Source organism: Larimichthys crocea, chromosome VI (genome assembly GCF_000972845.2).
Source record: "Larimichthys crocea isolate SSNF chromosome VI, L_crocea_2.0, whole genome shotgun sequence".
In the NCBI taxonomy this organism is placed as follows: domain Eukaryota; kingdom Metazoa; phylum Chordata; class Actinopteri; family Sciaenidae; genus Larimichthys; species Larimichthys crocea.
The window spans coordinates 22,348,641-22,364,625 of record NC_040016.1 but is presented as its reverse complement, the minus strand read 5'-3'; the positions used below and the strand labels follow the sequence as shown (position 1 = coordinate 22,364,625).

Here is a 15,985-nt window from a genome sequence, read left to right as displayed (position 1 = left end):
GATGTAGCCAGAAGCTTTGTTTGACACTTTTCTCTTGTTGTTGTGAGTTGTAAATATTGAACTTTGAGCCTGTTTGGGGAAAAAAAAGAAAACAGGGAAGTTTGACAACTAATATGAGCCTCCAGCATCAGTTAGACTTCACAAACTGATCCATCAGAAAACATCTTAATAGTGAGATATGTACATGTATCTGCTCCTGACAAAACAAATGTTCATATTTCTGTTTGGACATGACACACGTCGCCATCCTGAGACTTCAAACTAATAGTTTCCTGACATTAAACCTGATCAGCTCGTCTCCACTCTGCAGAGTGACTCTGCAGCTAAATTTAGTCGATAATTTCTGGTTTCACCATCAGACCTCCAGCTGTGGAGGCGGCTGATCCCTCCGGCCTGCAGCGGCAGCTGATGCACAAACCACAAAGTACCGACGACAGTCAGCTAATGGCCGGGCTGAGCCTCGACCGACGGATCACGTTAATGTGTTTTTAAACCGAAAGTGGTACGACCTATTTCCAGACGCTGCCCTAAATATTAAAAACCCAGCTCTGAACATCGCTTCCATTAACGTCCTCAGTCAGGTGAGAAATTAAAGAAGCAAACAGAAGCTGAGACGTGATGATTCGAAGCAGCGATCAGTCAGACACGAGCTCTATGCTAATGAAGGGTCTTGAACAGTGAGCGAACACGTTAATTAGACGGAGAAATGTAAATTAACTGGCTGAATAAGTTCTACTTCTTTTAGTGAAACATCAAATTAATTTAAATCAAACAGCCTGAGAGAGAAACTTCAGCACAGAGACACTTCAGCACCGTTTATCTTCAGACTGTTACCTGATAACATTCAGTGAAATGTGAAATGTTTCGATCACGAAGCTCACGATGGTGGTGAGCCACGACGAAGACCAAAACGTGTCCAACAACAAAACCAGGTAAGACGGACAGGAAGCTCATTAATCAGGTCAGTCCTCTTCACTGCTGAGCACCAGGCCTGAAAACTTCAAACTTTCACTTCACAGATCGCAGCAGAGCAAAAAACTCACTTCATATACATCATGCTGTTCTCTGAGGTTTCAGTCAAAGTTAAAATCCTGCGCTGTGCAAACTTTCAGACGTCCACCGAGAACATTTGTTTATTTATGAGTTTATCTCATCTTATCCGCAGACTGTCTAAAACCTGGACGTAGTCTCTGTGACGTCCCCGCAGACTGTCTAAAACCTGGACGTAGTCTCCGTGACGTCCCCGCAGACTGTCTAAAACCTGGACGTAGTCTCTGTGACGTCCCCGCAGACTGTCTAAAACCTGGACGTAGTCTCTGTAATTGAATGTATTGAATTGTATTTAATCGTCCTCGTGTTTCCTGAGCTGTGGATCAATAAAGTCGAGTTTCTTATCTTATAAAGTTTAAACTTTGCATATTAGCATGTCATCATCAGCTAAGTGTCACTAAAAACAAAGTTCAGCAGGTATTTGACCAGGAATCCTTCCTTCCTTTCTCTCAGACACACCTGTCCTTCCATAACAAAGAGGTTCAGTATTTGGTTACCAGCGTTTCCATATTCAAACAGACTGATGTCCCAGAGCTGTTTGCTCTGCTCGTGACACTCGAGCTCGACGTCGGAGAAAAGTGTGTAAATGAAGCAGTGTGGACATTTCCATGAAGGACAGCTCTTCACTGAGCCGATCAAATTATTTAAACACCGTGCACGCTGCGGCGGGTGATAATGAACTTTATTTAGAGCGTCACAAACATTCAGTGTCTGCAGAGGATAAAGAAAGCTTGTCTGAACTCATATTTCCAGTCCGAGTGCGAACGTGAGCTCGATGAGCATCGCTTCATGGAAATGTTCCCACGACATGAACAATGTGTGTTTGAACGGGTCAAACTGTGGAGTGTTATTCAGAGACGAAGGTTGTTGCGGACACGTTAACGTGCTGCTGTACAGCTGAGCCACAGAGGATACACCACATATAAAACTCTCCCTCCATGCTGTGAACTAGCAGAGCTGCATCAGCTGCCAGCAGCGCGTCGATCCATCGGGGTGGACTCTAACAGAAAACCCTTTAAATCAGAGTCCCTGTTCCGGATCAGAACACGAAGAAAACAAACTGTGTTCGGCTCGGAGGCCTGGAGCTGCAGCAGCTGTCACTTTGTGCGTCTGAGAGGACGCCACATTTCACGGCAGCAGAGGAAGCTGTTTGAAAATGATGTGTGTCGACCCACTCGTCCGCTGACAAACAGCTGATTGTTGGGTCTGTGTCGCTGCTCACTGAGAGCTCACTGTCATGACCGGCCGGCCGGGCCGGGTCACGTGAACAACACAGAGCCCTTGATGTGTTCAGGGACAAAAAGCCCGAGGGCAGACTGACAGAGACAGAGAGGCAGCAGGGTCAAAGATCTGACCTAAAACCAAGCCAAGCCAAACCAGACCAAGCCAAACAGAACCAGACCAAGCCAAGCAGAACCAGACCAAACCAAACAGAACCAGACCAAGCCAAGCAGAACCAGACCAAAGTAAGCCAAGCAGAACCAGACCAAAGTAAGCCAAGCAGAACCAGACCAAACCAAACACAACCAGACCAAAGTAAGCCAAACAGAACCAGACCAATAGTCAATAATCAGCCTGTTCCTGTATTGATCAGATGAGGTGAACTCACGTTGAACTCGTGGATCAGCCTCGTGCTGATTGGTTTTATCACTTCTTCTCTAATTAGGCAGAAAATTAAACTCTAACGAGGCTGATGATGAACTCTGTACAGCTGTTATCTTTATACAAACCATCATAATGACTGTCTGCTGCGAACAGCTTCAACTACAGAGACTACGTCCAGGTTTTAGACAGTCTGCGGGGACGTCACAGAGACTATGTCCAGGTTTTAGACAGTCTGCGGGGACGTCACAGAGACTACGTCCAGGTTTTAGACAGTCTGTGGGGACGTCACAGAGACTACGTCCAGGTTTTAGACAGTCTGTGGGGACGTCACAGAGACTACGTCCAGGTTTTAGACAGTCTGTGGGGACGTCACAGAGACTACGTCCAGGTTTTAGACAGTCTGTGGGGACGTCACAGAGACTACGTCCAGGTTTTAGACAGTCTGTGGGGACGTCACAGAGACTACGTCCAGGTTTTAGACAGTCTGTGGGGACGTCACAGAGACTACGTCCAGGTTTTAGACAGTCTGTGGGGACGTCACAGAGACTACGTCCAGGTTTTAGACAGTCTGTGGGGACGTCACAGAGACTACGTCCAGGTTTTAGACAGTCTGTGGGGACGTCACAGAGACTACGTCCAGGTTTTAGACAGTCTGTGGGGACGTCACAGAGACTACGTCCAGGTTTTAGACAGTCTGTGGGGACGTCACAGAGACTACGTCCAGGTTTTAGACAGTCTGTGGGGACGTCACAGAGACTACGTCCAGGTTTTAGACAGTCTGTGGGGACGTCACAGAGACTACGTCCAGGTTTTAGACAGTCTGTGGGGACGTCACAGAGACTACGTCCAGGTTTCAGACAGTCTGCGGGGACGTCACGGAGACTACGTCCAGGTTTCAGACAGTCTGTGGGAACGTCTCAGAGACTACGTCCAGGTTTTAGACAGTCTGTGGGGACGTCACGGAGACTACGTCCAGGTTTTAGACAGTCTGCGGGGACGTCATGACCACCTTGTGTTTGTCAAATCAAATGCTTTTATTGTGAAATGTTGAGTAACAAACAAACAAACCTTTTGTCTCCTGATCAAACTGAACTTTCTTTAAAAACTCTCCTGAATGTTACTCAGCATTCTTTGAAGCGATTAACCAGCTGCTGCCGCGCCCTCGCTGCTGCCGCCGCCGCCTCACCTCAGCAAGGTGTGTTGAAGTATCAGACAATCAGCAGGTGATTCCTTTCACTGAAGCAGAAATCAACCCGACCTGCCCAGCGCACACAAAGCAGACTCCAGATCAGCGATTAAACTCGTCTTTACGGAGCCCGAGCTGCGTTTTGATGATTTCAGCAGAAGCGGTGGAATGTGTGAAGCGCTGATCTTTGACAAACTGACCGTTAACGCAGCTTAAAGATTGACGAGAGTCATCCTCCTAAAGGCGAAGTCTAATGCCAATAAAGAGTCATAAGCAGCTAAAAGTTGCACATTACACAAAGACTTTTAAAAGGATTCAGTCTTTGAGGAGGATCTTAGATAATCCTGACAGGTGACGTGGAGGTCAAGGTGTGACACAGAGGTCACAATTCACACCTGAGAAACAAAAATCTGCGACACGAAACAAGCCCCATGTTGTCACAACACCACTGTTAGCTCATGTCAGCTCAGTTCGTTAGCTGGCAGACAGGAACGTTATGCAGACGCCCTAAAAAAGACAGACAGGAAGTGTCCGGCATGGCGTCGGCTCCGCTGAGACCCTGAAAGACCAGACGAGAGACCGAGGGCGGCGAGCTGCAGCAGCTTATTCAGCCACACACACATTCTTTGTGTTTGATGCAGCAGAGAAAATCAACCTGAAAACTGGATTCTCCTGAACGTGTGCAGTGTGTGAAGGTTGTGTAACCAATCTCATGGCAACCGAGGGAAGGTCCAGTAGAGGACCGAGCTGTGAAGCAGTGACTAAATATAACAAGATGATCTGAACACAGAGACTGCTGGGACGTGGAGGAGACGGAGCTACTGTTAGAAATGTTCAAAACCTGGACACAGATCCTCCTCAACCAACTACAGATCCTCCACCACCAACCACAGATCCTCCTCAACCAACCACAGATCCTCCACCACCAACCACAGATCCTCCTCAACCAACCACAGATCCTCCACCACCAACCACAGATCCTCCACAACCAACCACAGATCCTCCACAACCAACCACAGATCCTCCACAACCAACCACAGATCCTCCACCACCAACCACAGATCCTCCACAACCAACCACAGATCCTCCACCACCAACCACAGATCCTCCACAACCAACCACAGATCCTCCACCACCAACCACAGATCCTCCACAACCAACCACAGATCCTCCACCACCAACCACAGATCCTCCACAACCAACCACAGATCCTCCACCACCAACCACAGATCCTCCACAACCAACCACAGATCCTCCACCACCAACCACAGATCCTCCACAACCAACCACAGATCCTCCACCACCAACCACAGATCCTCCACAACCAACCACAGATCCTCCACCACCAACCACAGATCCTCCTCAACCAACCACAGATCCTCCACCACCAACCACAGATCCTCCTCAACCAACCACAGATCCTCCACCACCAACCACAGATCCTCCACAACCAACCACAGATCCTCCACAACCAACCACAGATCCTCCACCACCAACCACAGATCCTCCACCACCAACCACAGATCCTCCACAACCAACCACAGATCCTCCACCACCAACCACAGATCCTCCGCAACCAACCACAGATCCTCCGCAACCAACCACAGATCCTCCACCACCAACCACAGATCCTCCGCAACCAACCACAGACCCTCCGCAACCAACCACAGATCCTCCGCAACCAACCACAGATCCTCCTAACCAACCACAGACCCTCCGCAACCAACCACAGACCCTCCGCAACCAACCACAGACCCTCCGCAACCAACCACAGATCCTCCTAACCAACCACAGATCCTCTACCACCAACCACAGACCCACTGCAAACAAACACAGATCCTCCGCAACCAACCGCACATCCTCCGCAACCAACCACAGATCCTCCGCAACCAACCGCACATCCTCCGCAACCAAACACAGATCCTCCGCAACCAACCGCACATCCTCCATAACCAACCGCACATCCTCCGCAACCAACTGCACATCCTCCGCAACCAACCACAGATCCTCCGCAACCAACCACAGACCCTCCACAACCAACCACAGATCCTCCGCAACCAACCACAGATCCTCTACCACCAACCACAGACCCACTGCAAACAAACACAGATCCTCCACAACCAACCACAGATCCTCCACAACCAACCACACATCCTCCACAACCAACCACAGATCCTCCGCAACCAACCACAGATCCTCCACAACCAACCACAGATCCTCCACCACCAACCACAGATCCTCCTCAACCAACCACAGATCCTCCCAACCAACCACAGACCCTCCACAACCAACCACAGATCCTCCGCAACCAACCACAGACCCTCCACAACCAACCACAGATTCTCCGCAACCAACCACAGATTCTCCGCAACCACAGATCCTCCGCAACCAACCACAGATCCTCCACAACCAACCACAGACCCTCCACAACCAACCACAGATCCTCCTGAACCAACCACAGATCCTCCACAACCAACCACAGATCCTCCACCACCAACCACAGATCCTCCACCACCAACCACAGATCCTCCGCAACCAACCACAGATCCTCCACCACCAACCACAGATCCTCCGCAACCAACCACAGACCCTCCGCAACCAACCACAGACCCTCCCCAACCAACCACAGACCCTCCGCAACCAACCACAGACCCTCCGCAACCAACCACAGACCCTCCGCAACCAACCACAGATCCTCCTAACCAACCACAGATCCTCTACCACCAACCACAGACCCACTGCAAACAAACACAGATCCTCCGCAACCAACCGCACATCCTCCGCAACCAACCACAGATCCTCCGCAACCAACCGCACATCCTCCGCAACCAAACACAGATCCTCCGCAACCAACCGCACATCCTCCATAACCAACCGCACATCCTCCGCAACCAACTGCACATCCTCCGCAACCAACCACAGATCCTCCGCAACCAACCACAGACCCTCCACAACCAACCACAGATCCTCCGCAACCAACCACAGATCCTCTACCACCAACCACAGACCCACTGCAAACAAACACAGATCCTCCACAACCAACCACAGATCCTCCACAACCAACCACACATCCTCCACAACCAACCACAGATCCTCCGCAACCAACCACAGATCCTCCACAACCAACCACAGACCCTCCACAACCAACCACAGATCCTCCACCACCAACCACAGATCCTCCTCAACCAACCACAGATCCTCCCAACCAACCACAGACCCTCCACAACCAACCACAGATCCTCCGCAACCAACCACAGACCCTCCACAACCAACCACAGATTCTCCGCAACCAACCACAGATTCTCCGCAACCACAGATCCTCCGCAACCAACCACAGATCCTCCACAACCAACCACAGACCCTCCACAACCAACCACAGATCCTCCTGAACCAACCACAGATCCTCCACCAACCAACCACAGATCCTCCACCACCAACCACAGATCCTCCACCACCAACCACAGATCCTCCGCAACCAACCACAGATCCTTCGCAACCAACCACAGATCCTCCGCAACCAACCACAGATCCTCCGCAACCAACCGCACATCCTCCGCAACCAACCACAGACCCACTGCAAACAACCACAGATCCTAACCAACCACAGACCCCCTGCAACCAACCACAGATCTTCCACAACCAACCACAGATCCTCCACAACCTACCTCAACAGCCAATCATCATCCAGGTCCCCAGCAGCAGCTGATCTCACTGCCTAGTCCAGCAGCAGTCAGTCCAGCTCGGCGTCTGTCTTTCAGCCTTTTATTTCACCAAGCTCTCACCAACCACTAAAAGTCAGTCCCACATTTACTCTTGTCCGGCATCAATGTCTCTGCCATTTTGCCCACATACCGCCGGGCCTGTAAACCTCCTCTTCTTCTTTTCTTGTTATATATTAAAGCAACCTAAACATCTTTGGGTTCTGGACTGTCCGGGTTGCTCCACACTCTTTAAGCGAGCGATAACTGACAGCATGGACGCAGTTGTGGACTCGAAATACTAAGTTTAGGTATGAAAGTACAAGAACTGAGACCCAGCATTGGTCTCATTTGGACCCAACAATCAACCAGTGAATGAGAATGAATGTAAATGAAATAAGCAATCATGACTCTTGATATATTTTTAGAAAATAAAGTTAAACAGTTGCAGCTTTAATCCAACACGTCTGCAGATTCAGCGTTGGAGAAAAGCAGCAGTCAGAAGTTTAAAGTTCAGCTGTAAAATCCCGACGACGGCTGAAAACAAGGATTCTTGTGTCATTTGAATATTTAAGAGACGGGCCGGATTAACTCGGGTCAAAGTCCTCGCTGAGTAAAACCGCTGACGCTAATGAGCAGCGTGACACAGCAGGACGAGGAAACAGGAAGGAATATTAATATTTACTGAGTTTTAAAGGCTGCGTTCAACAAGTTTACTCAGTCTTTATGTTTAAGTCAACAACACTCATCTCTATGGAGGAGTGCTGCATCGGTTTCCAACAATCCACGTCATCTTTTAAACGTGAAACTTCTTCAGACGGACAAAAACACAGTTTGACACCAGAGGCCGCACGGCCAAGGCCTCGCTCCGTACCAGGAGGTTTCAAAGGTCACGGACACGTGATCCTTCCCCGGGATCAGCGGACAAATGGCTGCACCCTCCCCCGTTGCCTCGGTTACAGCCGCCGCCACCTCCACCTCCACCATAATGATGGGTTGGGTTCATTTGCAGGCTGATATGACGTAGCACACACACACAAACGCACTGAAGGGTTAGGGTTAGGGAGAAAACACAGGTCTGCTATGATTAAAGGCGACGACGACGACGTCTGATGCTAAAAATAAAACGCCACGTCTCCAAACATGAAGATTAAAAATAGATTCAGACGACGTTTGTAGAGTTTAATCAAAAGTTCAGTTAGTGGAACATCCGTCAGGTTTTGGACACCTCGTTGTAGGTTCGTGTGTCTGAAACTCTTCTGCAGCTCCTCCGTGGCCTGTTAGGACACGAACCGCTGACTCGAGTCCAAAAACAGCAAACAGCCTCCGACTGACGGAGCTCCACACTCCACGACTAACTTTAAAATTTAAAAAGGTGTGGAGGTTACCTGCAGGTAAACGGTCCAGCCCTCACTAAAGGTGGACTGATTAAGTGTCACTGCAGGACATGGATACTTTAAATGTTCTCTTAACGTGAGCCGGGCGGCTAAACGCTTCAGTGTAAACAGATAACTGCAAAGACTTCATGCAAAAGTGATGATCGCCTGTGCAGGTAGGGGGCGTGGCCTCAGTAGCCGTGCAGTAAGCAGTGTGCTATGTGCATGTGAGTATTAAGTGGACCTGCATGAAATCTGGATGTCTTAGTCAAGATCATGCTAAAATATATTTTCCCACAACTATATTTAAGTTCCCCGTTAAAGGACCGACCTTTAAGTTGGCAAACTCTTGGATTATTCCCGTTAATTCCCATGGAATGTTTCCCACTTTGAAAATTCCCCAAATTTTGCAACCCTAACCTGAAGTGTGTTAACTACAGTAGCTCGTCGGACCGTCTGCATGTTTGTTGGAGCAGACAGGAGGACCAGCATGAAGCTCGAAGACAAAATCAGCACCGTTACCTCACGCAACATTGTTGAGTTGCTGGTCCACCGTTGCCTCGATCTGCAGCAACTAATGCATTAAAACTCTGAACAAGAACCAACAAACAGCGGTGGACCAGCAACTGTTTTTGTCAGTGGAGTCAGAGAAAAACAATAAAATAAGAAACTCTTCAAACAGCTCGTTCATGACTTTAGATTTATGAGTCATTCATTATCAGCCCACTAATTAAACTCTTATCTTATCCTGAATGTCAAGAAGTTTCATAATTAACTGATATAACAGGAAACAGCAAAGGATAATGGCCACGCAGATGTTGACGTCCAGCTGTTCGTCAGGTTCCTGTCCAATAAATCTGAGTTCGTGTTGACTTTATGAACCGCGACGTTAAAGTTTCACGCTCCCGTCTCGTGAGTCCACGTGGCGTCTGTTTACAAGTTGACTCGTAATCCAGCAGCACACTGGAACTCGGCTCGGTCGGTGTTTGTGTAAGTCGACACTCTTCGTCACATCAGCAGCAGTCTGTGGTCGGCTCGCCGTGGTGTCACCAAGTCAGCTCACGTTCCCCTTGTTACAAAGGATGATGGGACGCGAGGGTGGAGGGGGATCCCAGACCTCCATCAGAAACTAGAGATGGATGAACCCCTCCTGCTCCATCAGCACCTCCTCCAGAGAAAGAGGAGAAAGAGCATCTGAACCCACCCCTCTCAGGTCATGAGCCAATCAGAGTCTTTGTGAGTCAGTGATGTCACACCAGGACGTGTTCGTTAGGTTAATTACTGCTCGCAGAGTTCATAAAAATCAAACTTCATGACTGAGGTCAGAAGCCAGAGGAAGCAGGTGACAGCTACATATTTCAAAATAAAAGTCAACGTGGCTGTGGCGCTTAAATGCACCGAGCTGACGATGAGACGAATAATGAGACATCCCAATCTAATCAATCAGTGACCAGGCTCCTCTCTGAAGACATCAGCTGTCATCTGACGGCGGTTCAGCCTCTGAGGACAAACATCCCAACAGGCCGAGACTTCCTCTACAGTCCGATAAGCAACTCGAAGCACAAGAATGATTAAGAAGAGACCTGTAACCTGTCAGTCAAAGCGTCCACGCTCTTAATCCTGCATAACTTTAAGCCTTAATATAATGTGAACAGGTGAGTTGTATATAAATTCACCCTCAGTACAGTTGTCATGAACGGGGAAATTAGCTACAGAGACCAAAACTGTTTTTTGTACCAGGCTGTAAACATGTTTATTTCTGCTGTGAAGTTGGACATTTGGACATGGGGACTTATGGAGACTGACTCACTGCTGGAGCCAGCCTCAGGTGGACGTTAGAGGAACTGCAGTCCGTTGGCTTGGCAGAATACACCTCCAGGATATTCCTTGCACTGTGCTAAGTGGATGAAGATGCATCTAAACAGCTGATCCTGAATCAGACTCTTGGACGCCGAGCAAATCATCATCGGCCTGCAGCCAAAAAGGAGAACGTGCTGAGACTTTCACAATCCAACACGCACTGATCCAATGACCAGGATCATTTCCTGGAGAGGACTTTGATCCCTGAAGTTCCTGAAACTCCCCGCGGAGCCGCAGGAAGGACAGCCCGCTCACAATAAGCCCTGTTTCCTGCTGCAAGCGCAGGTCAGACGTGGCTGTAGTGTGGCGAGGAGGGAGCACCTGCAGAAATCAAAGACTTCCTCCACCCGGGCTGCTGAAGCATGCTCTGAAATGTGACGCTCAGACAGAGTTTAGCTGTGATCTGAGAGCAGCTCCAGCTCAGGACAAACACAATAAGCACTGAGAGCTCTTATATAATCGTGCAGCACGGATAGAAACACACACACAGCTCTCAGCTGTCTGCACGCTGCTCAGGAGATAATATCACAGAGGCCTGATGCAAAGCATGTCCATTGATTCTTCTTCTTCTTCCAGGCTGAGCAGCAGTGTGTGTGTGTGTGTCTGTGTGTGTGCAGGCCTCAGCCGTGCTTACACATTGTGAGATCTGACATATTGGTGTACAACAACAACAACAACAACACAGCCTCTCATGCGCCACTGATTCCTCCTCTCAGCTGCCAGGCTCTGGCCTCTTTTCATCCCCCCTCTGATGTGATGAGGCTCGGGCAGAGATTCAGCAAAAAACCAAACCTCGTTCACAAAACCTGAAACTTTACATGTGCCTCGGTTTTCTGCCAAAAACACACATTCAGAACAATAAATCATGAATTATACTAACGCGGCAGACTTTAATCTTTAATTCGGCTTATATATAATAAACGAAATGTGACTCATTTTGCAGATTTTAACTTTTAAATGCTGTGTGCCGGGCTGCTCGCTCGCCTGAATACACCCTTCGGAGGCAGCGGCAGCGCCGTTGTTTGTGTTGAAAAAGTTGAAGCCTTACCCAAATACAAAGAGGCACGGTGGATTATTTATACGCCGAATTATTAAGCGTGTCCTCTAGTTTCGAAATATATACAGTGTTTGGTATAAGTTCATAGATGCTTCGTGTAATCATCGAAAAACCTTCAGTTGGGAGTTTCTCAAAGGAGGTTCGGCGCCGGCTCCTCTCAAACAAAGCTACACAGGCTCGACTTGTGTCGTTAAAATCGTTTAATTTCCCTCCTGTGAGCGCGGGAATGCTCCCTGACTGACAGCTGCTGTGTTTACAGGTGTTTAATAAAGGGTCAGCGCCGAGCTTTCGGCTGTGCTCACGGTTTTCCTCCTGACAGCTGCGTGCTAAGCTAACACCGACCGACAGGCGGTGGATTCATCCCGGTGCAGGCGCACGGCTGCCGGCGTCTCTTACCTGAGATCCGCGGGGACTCCCCGGAGAGTGCGTTTGTTTTTATATTAATAAAGAATATCCCACAGATGAAGCGCTCCTCCCCGCACGCAGCCGTGCCGGGTGTCTGCCTCTCCCACGGATGACGGTCGGTGTTGTCGCTCTCTCCCCGCCCTGCGAGCCTCAGACTCCCGCAGCTATCCTGGGAAACTGCCCCGTGACGTCACGCCGCTGGAGAAATAAACACCGCCCCCTGCCGGCAGGAGGCGCTGCCTGCAACATTTACATATAGTTAATATTAATATGAACGATGCCCCGCCCCTTTGCGCTGTGTGCTCCAATCACAGCTGAGCAAGCCTCTGTCGGCTCCTCCCTCCTCTAAAGTGCTAGCTAAAAGCTAAAAGCTAATTAATTAATTAGCTGATGTTAAAATGCTAACTAACCAACATGCTATGCTAATTTAACGAGCTAGCATCAGCTACCGGACGTAGCTAGCTGGTTAATCTACGTCAGTCCTCAGCTAGCTAGCTAGCTACATCCATAGATGTTATATATTTGTGACGTCACCGAGTGAGTCAGTCTCCATAAGTCCCCATGTCCAAATGTCCAACAGCAGAAATAAACATGTTTACAGCCTGGTACAAAAAACTGTTTTGGTCTCTGTAGCTAATTTCCCCGTTCATGACGACTGTACTGAGCTAACAACAAGCTAACAACAAGTTAAAAATGAGCTAAAACAAGCTAACAACAAGCTAACAACGAGCTAACAATGAGCTAACAACAAGCTAACAACGAGCTAACAATGAGCTAAAACAAGCTAACAACGAGCTAAAACGAGCTAACAATTAACTAAAACAAGCTAACTATGAGCTAACAACAAGCTAACTATGAGCTAACAACAAGCTAACAATGAGCTAAAATAAGTTAACAATGAGCTAAAACAAGCTAACAACGAGCTAACAATGAGCTAAAACAAGCTAAACAAGCTAACAACGAGCTAACAATGAGCTAAAACAAGCTAACAATTAACTAACAATGAGCTAAAACAAGCTAACAATGAGCTAAAACAAGCTAACAATGAGCTAACAATGAGCTAAAACAAGCTAACAATGAGCTAAAATAAGTTAACAACGAGCTAACAACGAGCTAAAACAACTTAACAATGAGCTAAAATAAGCTAACGACGAGCTAAAACAAGTTAACAACATGTTGAGAAAAAGTTAACTAAAGGCTAAATCAAGGTAACGACAAGCTAAAACAAGCTAGCCTAGCAGCAGCCTCTGTGGCTGGTAAATTAAATTATAATTGTCGTCCACTTGTGGTGGAATGTCTAACTTCACAGAGACATGTGGACGTTGTGTGTTTAGAGATTTTGGACACATGAAAGATACATTTATGACGTATATACAGAAATATGCCTGGACAGGACTCAAAAACACAGATATATACATTCATACAGGATCTGTAGAACCGCTAATTAAATAACGACCCCACAAAACTGTAGCTTTAATAAGACACCTGAACAAAAAGTTAACATCCTGTTTAGGCTTTTATTTTGTTAACAAGCAATCACAGCCAAATGTGTCTATGAGAACTGCAGTTCCTCGAACGTCCACTCGAGGCTGGCTCCATCTCATCTGGCCGTTGTTGCCGTACGATGAATATTTCAGGTCTTCACTGTGTGTGCAGCACACACAGATTATCCTGGTTAATCCTCCTGAAGGTCTTACTGCTCCTCAGTGTCAGCAGAGTTCACGGAGAGGAGGTGATCATTCAACCTAACGTGAAGAGAACGTTGATAGAACGTGAAGAGAACGTTGATAGAACAACAACAAATATAAAAGAGCAACACGTGGCTGAACTCCGTCACATCAATCCGCTCGTTACTTCAGGCGTTTAATTTATATTTTATACTCTGAGTGTTTGAAGGAGCTCATAAGTGGAGCGACAAGACACAATTCAGGAGTCATGAATGATTGAGCGAGCGGTAACGTGACACTCTGTCTGAAGAGGAAGTCACTCAACACCCGGGTGAAAGCCGAGAGCAGCGCTTCACAACGACAAAACATCTTTAGATTTTTTATCTTTCTCAACAAACTTCATGAAAATAAACAAACCGACACTGTGACTCAAAACACTAAAAATATAAAGTTTCTTATTTAAACGCAGCGTTTGTTGGGGGACTATTTTCAGCGGCGGATTAATCTACATTTCGAGTATTTGTTGCAGCAGGACATAGAGTGTGTGTGTGTGTGTGTGTGTGTGTGAGTCAAAATAACATTTTCAGACAACAGTGGAGCTCTACGACAGGAGAAGAAGACAGTATTTTAGTTTTTGGTCTTTTTCTGGGATTTTGTAGCGACTAAAAACCAAAGCAGTTGCTGAGAGGCTGAGCGTGGGGTGTTGCTAAATGTCTGAGTAACAAAATATTCGCCGATTTTAAAAAATGCATTTAAAGATTTTATTAAAGAAGGCAAAAAAACAACTTTTATAATGTGCTATAAAGTATGGAAAGATCAGTCACAGCGATCCAAAGGAAAAACAGCGGTCAACAAAAAATCTCTGTCATTGTTACTACTCCCCACCGTGCCAAAGCACAGGTGAATATATTAACTATATGTGACCGCCTATATTCCTGTGACCCAGTTACTATGATATCAAAAATAAACAACAAAACAAACAAAATAACCCAAATATAAACTACAAAATGATCTATGTACACATCATATATGCCTTTATGGCTCCTACAGATTTATTGCTGAGTTCTTTTGTGTTTACAGCCTGTGTTCATGTAGGAAATATAAAAGTTCATTAATCTGATACTTCTGCATTAAACTTGTTTTATGTTATAAAGTTTGGGCTTGGTTGGAGTTTGTAGTTCTTCGTAAAGAGGCTTCCTGTTGTTGAATAAAATGTTTAAACGTGGAACTTGGAAGCTGTTGTTGTCCAGTGATGAGATTCAGATGTTTTGTCTCTTTAAATCTGTATCCAGATAAAAAATGTCAAACTTTTGTTTATTGTGCTAAAGCCAGAGCTAGGCTGTCTGAAAGCTGACATGAAGCTAAAACATGAAGCTGTCTCACCTTCTAAAACACGAACACTTCGTCCTCGAGTGTCTCACTGCGACCGTCAGAACTTCAGAGTCTCGTCGTCTTCAAGAGAAGCTGTGAAAGTTGGAGACTTGATTCAGATTTCACGGTGAGTTCAGGCGTCTGTCGCATCGTGAAGCTGTGAAACCTGGAACGTGATGTTTGTGAAGAGGATAATAATTAGATATTTATATACCTCAGATACCTCTTCTATCTGGAGTTTTGTGTTGTTATTAACGAGCCTCTCTTCTGATTGGTTGATTGAAGCCTACCTGGATGGTCCATGCTGGGGGGGGGGGGCGTGGCCTGCACAGTTGTGACATCACAACGTTCAGGTAGGTCCTGACGGCTCGTTCAAAAGTTTCTGCAGACCGTGCACGTTTTTATAAAGCACAGAAACCTGACACGTCATCAAAAACATGAAAATATGATTTTTACAACACGGGAAACTTCAAAAGAAGAATGTTGGAAAACTTTTAAATCATTATTTCAAACTCATTTCATCTCCTTTAACTTTGTTTTCACTTCAGCTGCAGCTCCGGTACAACAACGTAATATTAATATTATTAATATTTCACATGCAAAGTTCACAGTTTAACCAACCGACAGGGTAACTCTAGTTTAAACGAGGTTCAATGACTCAATAAGTCACATTTAAACCGTTAACAGTCTGACACTTCCACGAGTTCATC

The 15,985-nt window shown here is 47.0% G+C and overlaps 1 protein-coding gene across 1 annotated transcript in view; it reads right to left on the bottom strand.

Moving 5' to 3' along the window:
- myo6a (myosin VIa) overlaps positions 1 to 12,435 on the bottom strand; it is a 100,679-nt gene extending 88,244 nt beyond the window's left edge. Inside the window, exon 1 of the mRNA XM_027279238.1 lies at positions 12,229 to 12,435. The gene's annotated coding sequence lies outside the window, so the exon portion shown is untranslated. The remainder of the gene's footprint in view (positions 1 to 12,228) is intronic.
- Between the last annotated feature and the right edge of the window lie 3,550 nt (positions 12,436 to 15,985).